Below are 12,890 nucleotides of genomic sequence, written 5' to 3'. Positions count from 1 at the left end.
AAGGCCGGTCCACATAGAACTTTCGCGTTGGCTTTGGCGTTGGAGTTGGTTTGACAGAACGCACGTTAAAAGTATGCTTGCTACAATGAACGTTTGGCAGCGAATGCTTGGGCCACTAAATTAACATACTAACGAGAGATTAATTAATATTTCATATCAATAATTGCACTAAAAAAGATATTTCTTGCTCGCACTTGATTGAAAAGGAAAAATATTTCACATAATTGTATTTATTTGCAACAGCTGACGAGCAACGTACGCGAGAGTTGCCATCTTTTTGCTTTGTGTTGGCGTGAGCGTTGTCGAATTTCGGCTATGTGGACGGCTGCATTTGAATTCATGTATTCATAGTCAGCTGTTGAAGCGACGCCAACGCCAACGCAACGCCAAAGTTCTATGTGGACGGGCCTTTAGGATTAGTTAAACTCGTGTTGCGGTTTTTTGCAAATATATCGTTTGTAGTTTGGTCTGCGAGCATCGCATCCGCGTCTTTGCTACCACGACAAAATCACACATGAGCCGCTCACCGTCTGTGGCAAACGACAGCGAACATGTTGGCGCATATGTGCGCGCAGATGTTCGTCGTGTGTAGCCAGTTTTAACGGAATAAAAATAACCGATTATAATCGGCTAATCGATTAATCGTCCTAACTATTGTGAACTGTTTGTTTTGGTTGAGAGAACGTTAGTTTTGTGATTAATTGTCCGCAAATTAGCTTGAGTTATGTACGGCTTTGTGATGCATTAGCTAAAATAAAGAAAGCAATTGTTACTCGGATTTGTGGATTATAACAATTACGTCTTGCACAGTGCTCGGTAAAATAAAATTTTGCGTCTAAATTTTCACGACATACATACTTGTTAAGTGGTAAAAATGGTGTAAAAAAATTAGTAAGTGTATGCACTTGGGATTTCGTCGGACTAATTGGATTACCATAGTTGCGTTCCAGATGCTTCATGATTTGCAGGTTTTTACAGAAAGCCACAGATTTTCCTGCAAATCCTGTAAAACCTGCGAATCGTGAAGCATCTGGAATGCAACTCATATTGACAAAAGCCGATTCACTCTTTAAGGAAGGTCTAATTTTCATAATTTATGACAAAATCGGGCACGTTCTGCAATTTACTTCCGAGTAAATTTAGACCCCTGCCAATTTGAATTCAAAGCGAGCTTTATTGAAATGCACTCGGAAGTGAATGGCAGAACCTGCCTGAATAACCTATATACCTACTCCCTCCACTTGAACTAAAATATATATTGAAAAAATGTGGGTTCATTTGCACATATGTACATACTTATGCATATATTTATAGGCATACTAACACATGAGTATGCAACTATTAAAGTTGTATTTTGATAAATTTGCAAAAAAAAAGCTAGAATTTTACCTACATTATGTATGTATGTATGTATGTATTTATGTTTGCACATATACTACATACGTATGTATTGTTTTCCCCTCCATTTATGACTAATTGCTTGAGTCGAAAGTGCAATAAAAATATATTCAATAAGTTAAGATTATTCGTGCTCATTTATAGTATTGGTACTTTGGAAATACATATTATGATCTACATACTTATGTACATATGCATGTACAAATATATGTACAAATATATACACTGCCGGAACAAAGTATTGGCACAGCAAATTTTTCACAATATATGCATCAATTTTTATTCTAATATTTTTCCGCCAATTTTGTATAAAAATATGGTTCATTCAACAACAAAAAACTTAAAAATATAATTTATAAACTTTGTGCAAAACTCGCGAAAATTCACAAAATTTTCATCAAAATTTTCAACTTTTTAATCAGATATTTTAGATTTTTTTTGAGTATGCAGTTTTGCAGCCCATTAGATTCTATTAAAATAAATACAAGTTCAGAGTTAGTCAGTTGATTTTTGAGATTTTTTTCGTTGAAGGTGTTTTGCATTTTTTCCATATAAAGTGGTTTCGAAAATCATTTTTTGTATGGAAAGACTGCGTGAAAAAAATTTGCCAAAAATCAACGGTAATTCCTAGCTACTTGCACCTTGTTATAATTAAATTGATTGGGCTACAAATATGCATACTCTAAAAAAACTGATTAAAAAGTTGAAAATTTGTATGAAAATTTGCTGATTTCTCGCGAGCTTTGCACAAAGTTTAGGAATTATATTTTTATGTTTTTTGTTGAAGAATATTTTTATACGAAATTAGCGGAAAAATATTAGAACGAAAATTGTTGCATATATTGTGAAAAATTTGCTGTGCCAATACTTTGTTCCGGCAGTGTATATATATATATCGCACGTTTAATAATATAGAGATGTAACTCAAAATTTACAGTTTTGGAGATTTCATTATGCATATAATAAGCTTGATAAGTAGAATATGTTCAGTTTAAAAGATAACCATACTTCTCAAATATTCTAAGAGTTGTCTTTCCATCTGTCTATTTGTATACCAACTGCATGATTTAATTCATGATAAAAATATAGTAAGGTAGAACCGCTGAGAGTTACTTATAAAAGTCTTGACGTTTACAAACATTTTAAATTTTTAAATTTACTCACAAACTCACACACACATTTTCATTTTCATTTTCAATCTCAAGCAACAACAATTTCGAACAATTTCAATTTTTTATTTTCAATTTTATAGGATTTTAAAATGCTGTCAAACTTCAAAAAAAAAATCATGGCCGACAAAATGAGAGAACGGTTCTACCTTGCTGTGTTTTTATCATGATTTAATTATTAAAGGTTTTGTAAGTAGCTTTTTTCTAAAATTTGACACTCCCACCCACAGGGATGGTTTTTGGAAGCAGGAGAAAAAGTGGAAGAATTCAATCACACCTAAAATGGTAGCTAAATTTTTACAAACAGGTATGGAGTGCATGGTGGTATTTTAAAACAAACGCGAATTGGATTTAGTTATTTCATTTAAACCAGCATATTTACATCGAATATAACGAATACAAATTTTTATCTATATACCAAAATAGCGTAAGTCAGACGGCGCATAACTCAAGAATGGGTGACCCACTTTGAGCCATTTTTTTTTGTTGTATTTGTTTGTGGAAAAATTATGGAATTTTGAAAAAAACAACAAATAAAAACCTTTGGAGCTTAAGTTTCTTTCGCGGTTATTGCTCGATTGCTTCGAATATGGTAATTCGAATTCTTTGATATTGCACTTTTATTGTTCTGGGTAGATTATGCCGCCATCGGAACATGGCTTATACAGTCGCGATTGGCTATTCGTGCCGGGCGAACACGGGAAGAATAAAAAGATCACGCAGCTACTGAATGATTGAGACAGGGAACGTGATCTATGTCGTCAAAGGAGAAGTGCCGTAAGTGTCAAAGTCTCATTCAGAGACACCAGGATTGTGTTGTGTAGGTCAATACCTAAATACATACCTTCGTTGACAGAATCAATAGGTCTCCAGAATGTCGACAAATACAACTATTCGGCATTTAAGGGAATTTCGTCCCTTTAGCTTATGTTGTATTTCTGTAGGGCAACGATTCTCACCCATTTTGTCTTGTTGTCGAGAGCGAATGCAGAACAAACATTTCTTCAAATTTATAAAGTACAACGTTCACTACTTAAAATTTGAAAATATTCTTAAAACTTCCAAAGAAATTTTTAAAAGAAATATCACTGTTTTTATTTTTGGCAGTAGGGTGGGAGTGTCATTGATAAAATTAGAGCAAGAGAAAGTTTTTCTTACAAAACCTTTCATTATTGAATCATGTACCAACTGTATGAATTGATTAAACTTTGATTGAGTTTTCCCACACAATTTAAATTGTATTATTAAACGTGCGATATGTACATACACTGCCGGCAAAAAGTATTGGCAGAGCAAAATTTTCCCAATATGTGCAACAATTTTTTTTTCTAATATTTTTCCGCCAATTTTTTATAAAAAATGGTTAATTCTACAACAAAAAACATAAAAATATAATTCCTAAACTTTGTGCAAAACACGAAAATTCAGCAAATTTTCATGCAAATTTTCAAAATTTTAATCATATTTTTAAGAATTTTTTTGAGTATGCAGATTTGTAGCCCAATCAAGTTTATGATAATAAAGTGCAAGTTTTAAGCAGCTAGGAATTACCGTTGATTTTTGGCAATTTTTTTCACGCAGTCTTTCCATACAAAAAATTTTTTTCGAAAATACTTTATATGGAAAAAATGCAAAGCACCTTCAACAAAAAAAAAATTCTCAAAAATCAACGCGATTTTTGACTAACTCTGAACTTGCATTTATTTTACTCAAAAATAAAATGGGCTACAAAACTGCATACTAAAAAAAAAATCTAAAAAATATGTTTAAAAATTTGATGAAAATTTGCAGAATTTTTGCGAGTGACTGAATAATTTACATTATGTGTTGTTTGATATTGGAAACGCTTTGCAGCAGAAACTATTAGCCTTCATATAACACTTTATTCGAACTATTGAATTAAGGTTTTCCAACCTCATCCTATTTCGAATCTTAGCTAAACAAAAGCATTTGTGTGCGGTAAGGATAATAATATGAATGCTTCTTGCTGTTGCGGTTTTCACTCCGTAAGCATTTATCCAAAATTTTTCAGAGTCGGATGGAATGCCGTTCTGAAAAAAGTTACTCCATGGGAAAGTTAAAGACTTAAATATTCAGTTTCCGGTGCTTCTCTTTCCTTCAAAGTCAAATAGTTGATTGGTGGGTCGCTGAAACCCGCCCTCTTGTGATTCAAACACTTTTCTGGTGACAAAATCAAAGCTTTTTTAAAAGTGTTTAATTAACTAGGTAATCGTTTCAAAAGTTCTTCGATTAGCGTGATTAAAAATGTTTTACAGTTTTTGTTGTTGTTGTTGTAGCGGCTACAACAACCCCGCCCAGGACGGTTGGTATCTCAGTCGTTGTCGTCAAGTTCCACTAACGGCAGCCCTGGGAAGCGTGCATCTTCTGTTGGGTTAGTCCACAGGGACAAAGCCGTTAGGGTTGTCGGGTTTTCCGGGCATGCGAAGAGATGTTTCGAGTCATGTGGGGTCTCTCCGCATGCCGGACACTCATTTGGCACATCCTCATTCAATCTACTCAGGTAGGAGTTTAACCTGCTGCAGTAGCCAGAGCGAAGTTGGGCTATTGTCGTTCGTGTCTCCCGAGGCAGATGAAGCTCCGTTTCGTCTATGTCCGGGGGCGGTATGCCTAGAACGGCATTCACAGGTCTAGAGTCTACATAACTCGAGACTGACTCCCTGTGAATGCCGTTCAGGGCCAGTCGGTAAGCTGTCGGGTCCAGAGGTTGCTTGATGAACCTCTGGACTTCGTCCGTCAGTTCATATAGATGCCTCCTGACGTGCCTAGGCGAGGGCTCCTCTGCAAGCAGCTGTCTGTTTGGGTGGCCACTTCTGTGGCTCCCGATCACGAACTGCTTGCAGAGCATTATTATGTGCTCCTTTACGGGTAGCATTTGCGCCTCGCCGTGGAGATGATGTTCGGGCGACATCAGGACGCATCCTGTCGCTGTCCTGAGTGCGGTGTTCTGTACAGTCTGTAGCTTCGTCCACTGCGTCCTACTAGTCCCCGGCGACCACACTGGCGCTGCGTAGTTCAAAACCGGCCGGCCTATTGCCTTGTATGTTGCCAGCAACGTTTCTTTGTCTTTGCCCCAAGTACTGCCGGCTAGCGACTTGAGGACCTTGTTGCGGCTCTGTACTTTATTGACAATAGCGGTTGAGTGCGCAGAGAAGGAGAGCAGGCTGTCGAATGTTACTCCGAGTATTTTGGGGTTATTCACCGTCGGAATTGGTGTGTCATCGACGTGAATTCCCAGCGGTAGCCTGACCTCCTTCGTCCAGGTTGTGAAAAGGGTCGCAGAGGATTTCGTAGGGGAGAGGGCTAGACACTTTGCAGTGAAGAAGTGAGAAAGTTCGGAGAGATACCCGTTTACTTTCGACAACAGGTCATCAATTCCATTCCCAGTCGCCATGATCGAGCAATCGTCGGCGTAAGAGACAATCGAGCCTCCCTCTGGTGGTTGAGGGAGCTTTGAAATGTTTTACAGTCTTTTAATATGCTTGTTAAGATAGCGCACAACAAATTTATTTTACATTAGACTGTCAAGACAATAAAGAAATACGTATTAGTTGTCAAAAGCGCTGATAATTTTCTCCGTGGCGTAGGCGTCCTGACAATAGTTATGAGAACTCATTTTGAGCAAAATGTCGGACGTGAACGTTGTATTATAATACGCATTTCGTGTGAGCTATTTGAGCTAAAAACTAAAAAATAATAAAGAAGAGACAAAGTTAAGTACACATCAGCGTCTCTTGTGTTATTTTAGATCTTTTGTTATGAATTTCTCTTCTTTCTTGCACAAGACGTCAAAATTATTGGCTGCATACGTCAAATCATTGTCCGATTTACTGTTTTGAAATTAATCAAGACAGTGATTGAGGCAATTGGAAAAGTATGCATGTATTAGTGAAAAAGTGTGCATGTACTGCCATTGTCATGTCCGGTGTAAACCTTAAGTAAATTTTTACGTAAAATTATCCAAAAAAATTGCCCAATTGGCGCTAAATCGCCAAATCTGGACACTCTGGTAATCAGTGTTTTATATGCGGTATTCGTCCTTTTAATATTTTGCTCTCGTGTTCGTTTTCCGCATTATATTAAAGCATAAACAGACGGCAGCGTTGATCCGGATCAACTCGGGAATTAACTGCAGTTGATTCGGATTAAGTCCGAGTTAATCCGGATCAACGCTGCCGTCTGTTTAAGCTTTTACACTCATCCAGACCTTCTTCTTATTTGGCACTACATCCGTTTGTCGGTTTGGGCCGATACCAAAAAGCTTCGCCAGTGGTCATCCTTGCGTACAACATGTCTAACGCGTCGCACACGTGAACAGGGCCATAGATCTTGCGTATAATAGTTCTCTGGAAAGCACCCAAAGCCTTCTTTTCTTTTTTATTTTGTAGTCATCGTCCATGTTTCTGCGCCATATAAAAGAACGGGCATGATGAGAGATTTGTAGAGCGTGATTATCGGTCGTCGGGAGAGGACTCTGCTTTTTATTTGCTTACCGAGCTCAAAGTAGCACCTGTTGGCAAGTGTTATTCTTCGCTTTATCTCCAGACTGAGATTATTGGTGGTGTTTATGCTGGTAAACACAGTCCTTTACTACTTCAAAGGTATGACTGCCAACAGTGACGTGTGCTCCAATATACGAAGACTTTTTTTGCCTCCTGTCTTGCCTTTGTCTTGTCCTCGTTCACCGCTATGTAGGCCAACCACGTTAGCTTCTTTTTCTAAGCTTTCATTTGGTACCCATTTTTATTCTGCATTGCACTGAATTTTTTAAATAATTTTTTAGAATGTATCATACCTTTGAAATTGTAAAGTTCGAATAAAAAAATTTTTAAAACTAAAAACGCAGTTTTACTATATTTGATCCATAGTGTCGTGAGTATGTATATTGATCGCTTGGTGTGTTTTGAAATTTTTTTGTTTCAAACTGTTTCAATCGTTTTACTCCGAATTTTTAGAAAACTTTTCGGTACGCCATTTTATAAGTATAGCCCATTAAATTACAGGAGGATAAAGTGCGAGTTTCAAGTGACTAAAAGTAACGTTGATTTTTTATATTTTTTTTGCTGGGGGTGTCACGCATTTTCTCCCATACAAAGTATGTTCGACAATTTGTTTATATGGAAGAAAATGCCCAGAATCGTTTAAAAAATTCCCAAAAATCAACGGTATTTTGTAACTGCATAAAATTTGCATTTTATCCTACTTTAATTTAATGGGCTATAAAACTGCGTCCCTCAATTTTTTCTAAAAATGCTGAGTAAAAAGTTTGAAATTTTGGCAATTTTTTTCGCATTTTTTATAATTTTTGTACAAATTTTGAAATGCGCGTTTAAATGCTGTTAATTATATATAAAATGAGGTAGACTTTTATAAAAAAATTTTAATATTAAATAAAGAAAAGAAATATAGACTAAACTGCTTGAAATAAGGCGTTTATTTTATTTCTGCCACTAGTATTATGAACTTCTTTCAGCCACACAATACGTAGCGCACACCGTCTTCAAAAAAGTCACAACTCAATATTTGGCCTTTTTTAGATTATGCGCTAAAAATGTACGCAGAGCTTTTATTTACCTTTCAGCAAAATCTGGAGCAAATTTTTGTTACAATTTGTTAAGAAAAACCTAAGGTAAAGTCGCCCTTGCCTATATGATTACCATGTGCTAAGAAATAGTTTTTCGCATTTTCTGACAAACGTATTATTTTGAGTTGTGACTCTTTTGATGACGGTGTGCGATATGTTGACTTAAGTTTTTTTTTTGCATCGAGCTTTTTTCGACATGCCTTAAGGTTCTTCATCAGATATGTAAACGCTAAAGTATTGTTAAATGCGTATAAATTTAATTACTGTCTTTTGTTATGTTACTAATGAAGTATTTTTCAACTTAAATAATAAAGTAGATTTCAAACCCATTTATTTATTATATATAGGTATATATATTTATTATAGGACTATATTGATGCAGTTTTTTCATGTTAATTTGTTTGAAAATAGTGAATATCTAAATCCCGGGACTAATCCCGGGATCCCGGGATTGTAGTTATGAACGATGTCCTGAAAATCCCGTGATCACAAAAATCGAAAAAATTAACATCCCTAGTTTGTACATACCCAGCAGGGAAAATGGTCACCGGTGACATCGTCATTAATGAGGATTTAAAGCGTAGTCACCCACGGACGTAAGAACGGAGAACGTGTCAGCTGACACGATTTATCCTATGGGATATGCGTGTTAATAAAAGCTCACCGCCGCATGACCGTGACGTAGACGTTGCTTCTCTCTTTCCATCAACAGCACACCTGATATCTTTCTAGGTACTTCTACGCTAGGGTGGGTAACCGCGCTCTTAGTGACATCGTCGCACTTGCTGTGAATCCTAAACGTCATATATGTAGCTGAAAATTGCACTGGTGACAATTTCATGCAGGTGTGCTCCTATCAAATACTTATAACAGACAATGTCTTGCAGGGGTCACTTCTAATTACAGGATACTGTCACCAAATTACCGTTGCTATGGAGAAGCCATGAACGACTTTCATATAAACGGAGCCCAAAGTCATTTAAGACGTTATATGCCCGTACAAGACACTTAAGTGACGAATGCATAACATTCGATGGAGTAGATGTGTACATTGCAAAATATCAAAACTCAACAGGATTTTTTTTTTATCATGTTAAAATGAATAGATACGCTTAAAACTGCGTTCCCAAGTTTCTAGAAATTCCTAATAAAAAGTTAAAAATTTTGATGAAATTTGTTAATTTTCCTGAATTGTGCAAACAGTTTTAAAGATTTATTTATATGGTTTATGCTATAGAATCTACTATATTTTTATAAAAAACTTGCAAATACCCGGCGTGCTTCATTTCTACTTAAAAGTATTTTCGTGTTGTTACTCACTTCCAAAACTCTTCTGGCCATAAAGAGAGTTTAAGAGTTTTATGAAGGGAGATTTTCAAACAAATTTCCGATTTATGAAGCGTTCTTTTTTTTATAGAAGTGGGTTAATATATTTTTGAAGGTATTTGAAACAAATTTTGAGTAATTAATAATCTTATAACTCGAGTTTAAATATCTCATACTTTCTTCAAAGATGTACTAATTCAATATATATCTTATCGTATCAATTAAATTGAATAAAAATTTTCAAATAAAACTTTCTTAAACCAGTAATGTGATATTTAATTTTTTTTATTAATTTAAATGAATGAAATTTTTCAAACAGGTGGCACCCTCTTAAAAATATTTTTGGCAGTAAGCATTCCTAACCCTCTTTAGTTTGACTATTACCGCCCAGTTGTCGAAATTCGACATCTTTTTGAGGTTTTCTTGTCACCAATATTGACTCTTTCATGCTCATTACAATCTGAAGTCCACCAGCAAAATTTATAGCGAATTAGCCTAGTAACGACTATATTAATGTTAACTCTAAGTTAAGTCTCCTCCAAATTTCTTCGGTAGCTTTCGTAATTAGAGCAAAAAAGGAACCTCACTGACTAATACATATGCTAAACATATACCAATTCAGACTGTAAATACGTTTTTCGATTATATTGGTATGTGAGCCTTTTGGAAGGTTAAAAACTAAATTTGCCAACACCTTTATAAACTCCTTTTTCTCCTTATCTGAATCGGTAAAGGTTAAGAAAGTACCTAGAAGATGTACAATAAAATATTATCTTTCAAGCCCACTTTTCGCCATATGTACGATATTGATAACATATGTAGCTGTGTAAAATTTCAAGACGTTAGCATAAGCGATACCAGAGATAAGTGATATGAGTATTTCAGTTGGCATGGGCGGTTCCACGCCCCCTTTTTCAAAACCTAGCACTTTTCGCAATAAGTCCGGTATAATGTAAAATTAAAAAAATATTGATTGTGTAAAATTTCAGGACATTAGTATAAGCGGGTCCAGAGATAAGAGATATGAGAATTTCAGTTTGAATGGGAGGTGCCACGCCCCCTTTTCCAATTCCTGCCATTTTTCGCCGTAAGTAGGGCATTTACATTTTATGCATCCTTGTCAAGTTTAAGTTTTCCGGCGTAATTGGTTTTAGATATACGCATATCGGTTTTCACATTTTAGTCTGTATGTCAGATGCCACGCCCTTATATAACGGGGTTAACATTTCTGGATAAGAGGCAGTTATATCATTTAAATCGGTGTATGTTTCATTGAAATCGAGCGAACGATGCTCTCAAAAAAAAAAGGAATTTAAATTTTTCTTGTGGCGTATTTATATATACAGTTACTCACAGAAGTATTCGTAAATTAGTTTTTTCACAATATTTAAAATATTTTCCATCATAAATCCTTTCATTAATTTTCATTTGAAATATAGCTCATTCCATGATACAACAAAGAAGGTAGTTTCATTAAATGACATTCGTTGTTGTTGTTGTTAACCATTTGACTTTTAATAAAATTATGACATTTCATCAAATTCATGCTACTTGATCACTAGAAGAAATATTTTTTTTAAGCAGTAGATTTTATTTTATGGACTTGAAAATTGTGCCGGCTACATATTTTCGAAAATAGGGTTGACGACTAGATTTCAGAACGCATAAAGAAAGTGTAACTTGCATATCGTCGTTTAAAGTACAAAACCGCGTATTGTCGTTATAGAAAACCGCGTAACTCTTGGCTCAACCCTTATCCATTCGTCATGAAATGCGATTTCTTTGTAAAAAAGAAGAAAAGAAAAGATTTTGAAATATGAGTGTTTTTACTCTCTAAAAAGTAATTTATGATACCTCACATTCGCGCTTTTGCATTGTCTTGATACGCGGTTTGGCATTTTAAATTAAAAATTTGTGAAAGTTAATGGTGATACGGTAATCACAAAGCCTAATTTTTTCAAAAATCTGATGAGAAATTTAAAATGAAATTTGAACCAAAATATAAAAAAGTTTTATTTGGGAAGAACCTTCTTTAGAATTCGATTTTTAAATCGCAAGATTGCATTCAAAAAAAAAAAAACGAAAAAATAAAATAATGCGCGCGTGGTTTTTATTATAAAATAAAAAGAACAATTACGATGAAGTCTTTTTTAATAGTTTATATTTTATATAGTTTTAATAAAAATAGTGCGAGCACTGCTGATAATGGTTTTTGATTTTAAATATTATTACATTATTATATAATATGCGGAAGAAAATTCTCCGATTTATTGTTTTAATATTATCAAAGTGGCAAGGCCGATGATAATACTCACAATTTATGAAACTTCAAAAAAATGTATTATCCGTCAAAAGTTGTTTATTAAAACTACCTTCCTTTTTGTATCATGGCTCATTCTAACATAAAACCCATATAAATAAGTATGTCAAACTTTTAACAAAATTCATAAAAATGAATCAAACTTTAAACAATTTTCATCAAAATTTCAAACTTTTCATTCCGAATTTTTAGAAAAATTTTCGGTATGCAGTTTTGTAGTACATTCAATTCTGGTATAATAAAATGCAAGTTTCAAGCTGCTAAAATTACTGCTGATTTTTTTTTGTCGAGGGTGTTATTAAATACATTAAATAAAAATTTTCAAACGGGTGGCAACCGCCCACATAATTTTTTCGGATGTGAGCCTTCTTAAACCTCTTTCTTCTGACAGCCATAATGCAATATTTAATTTATCATATCAATTTACCTAAATTGCAATTTTCAAGCAATCAATTTTTTTCCAATATTTTAAGTTAGACCCAGGCATTAGTTTTCGAGTGATGCGCGTACAAACATACAGACAGACAAACAAAAATTCTAAAAATTGTTGATTAGGCTTCTGTTGCTTTAATAAAGACCCCCATATTAATTTTCCTTTGATATCTATAATGCACATACATCAGTCTGTTAATTGTATTATATGTTTAGATTGACGAAACAAATGTATCACGTAAAACATTGTGAATATTGTAAAAAATCAATGTGTGCTATTTACGTCTTAAATTTTAAGTGTAAAATAAGTAAGGTAAAAACGCAGTAAAAATTTTCTTTGTTATCTCAAATACACAGTGCGCAATCTCTATACACCTACGGTCAAAATAATTGTAGCTCAACATTTCGGACAGTTTTGACAATTTTTTTTGGTTGTTTATTGTTCATTAATTGTTTATAATAAAGCTCATTATATAACAAAAACCATACAATGAATTTAAATTGCAAACTTTGTACAAAAAATAAAAAAATATTCGCCAAAATTTCACACTTTCATCAAAATTTTTTTAATAAATTTTGGTATGCCCATTAAATTTTAGTATAACAAAATGCAAGTTTGAAGTTGCTAAAAAATCTCGTTGAT

At 34.4% G+C, this 12,890-nt stretch overlaps 1 protein-coding gene across 4 annotated transcripts in view; it reads left to right on the top strand.

Annotated features, from left to right (window-relative positions):
* The first annotated feature begins 573 nt into the window (after positions 1 to 573).
* crq (croquemort) overlaps positions 574 to 12,890 on the top strand; it is a 33,195-nt gene continuing 20,878 nt past the window's right edge. Inside the window, exon 1 of one of the 4 annotated variants that reach the window (XM_017625702.1) lies at positions 574 to 816. The gene's annotated coding sequence lies outside the window, so the exon portion shown is untranslated. Of the gene's footprint in view, positions 892 to 12,890 lie in introns of all 4 variants that reach the window. The other 3 variants (XM_017625699.1, XM_017625700.1, XM_017625698.1) reach the window with 3 other exon arrangements.

The sequence above is a fragment of the Rhagoletis zephyria genome, unplaced genomic scaffold (genome assembly GCF_001687245.7).
Source record: "Rhagoletis zephyria isolate East Lansing unplaced genomic scaffold, Rhagoletis_zephyria_1.1 Rzeph_scaffold_04180, whole genome shotgun sequence".
Taxonomy (NCBI): domain Eukaryota; kingdom Metazoa; phylum Arthropoda; class Insecta; order Diptera; family Tephritidae; genus Rhagoletis; species Rhagoletis zephyria.
The sequence above is the reverse complement of the archived record's forward strand: the minus strand, read 5'-3'. Positions and strand labels throughout refer to the sequence as shown.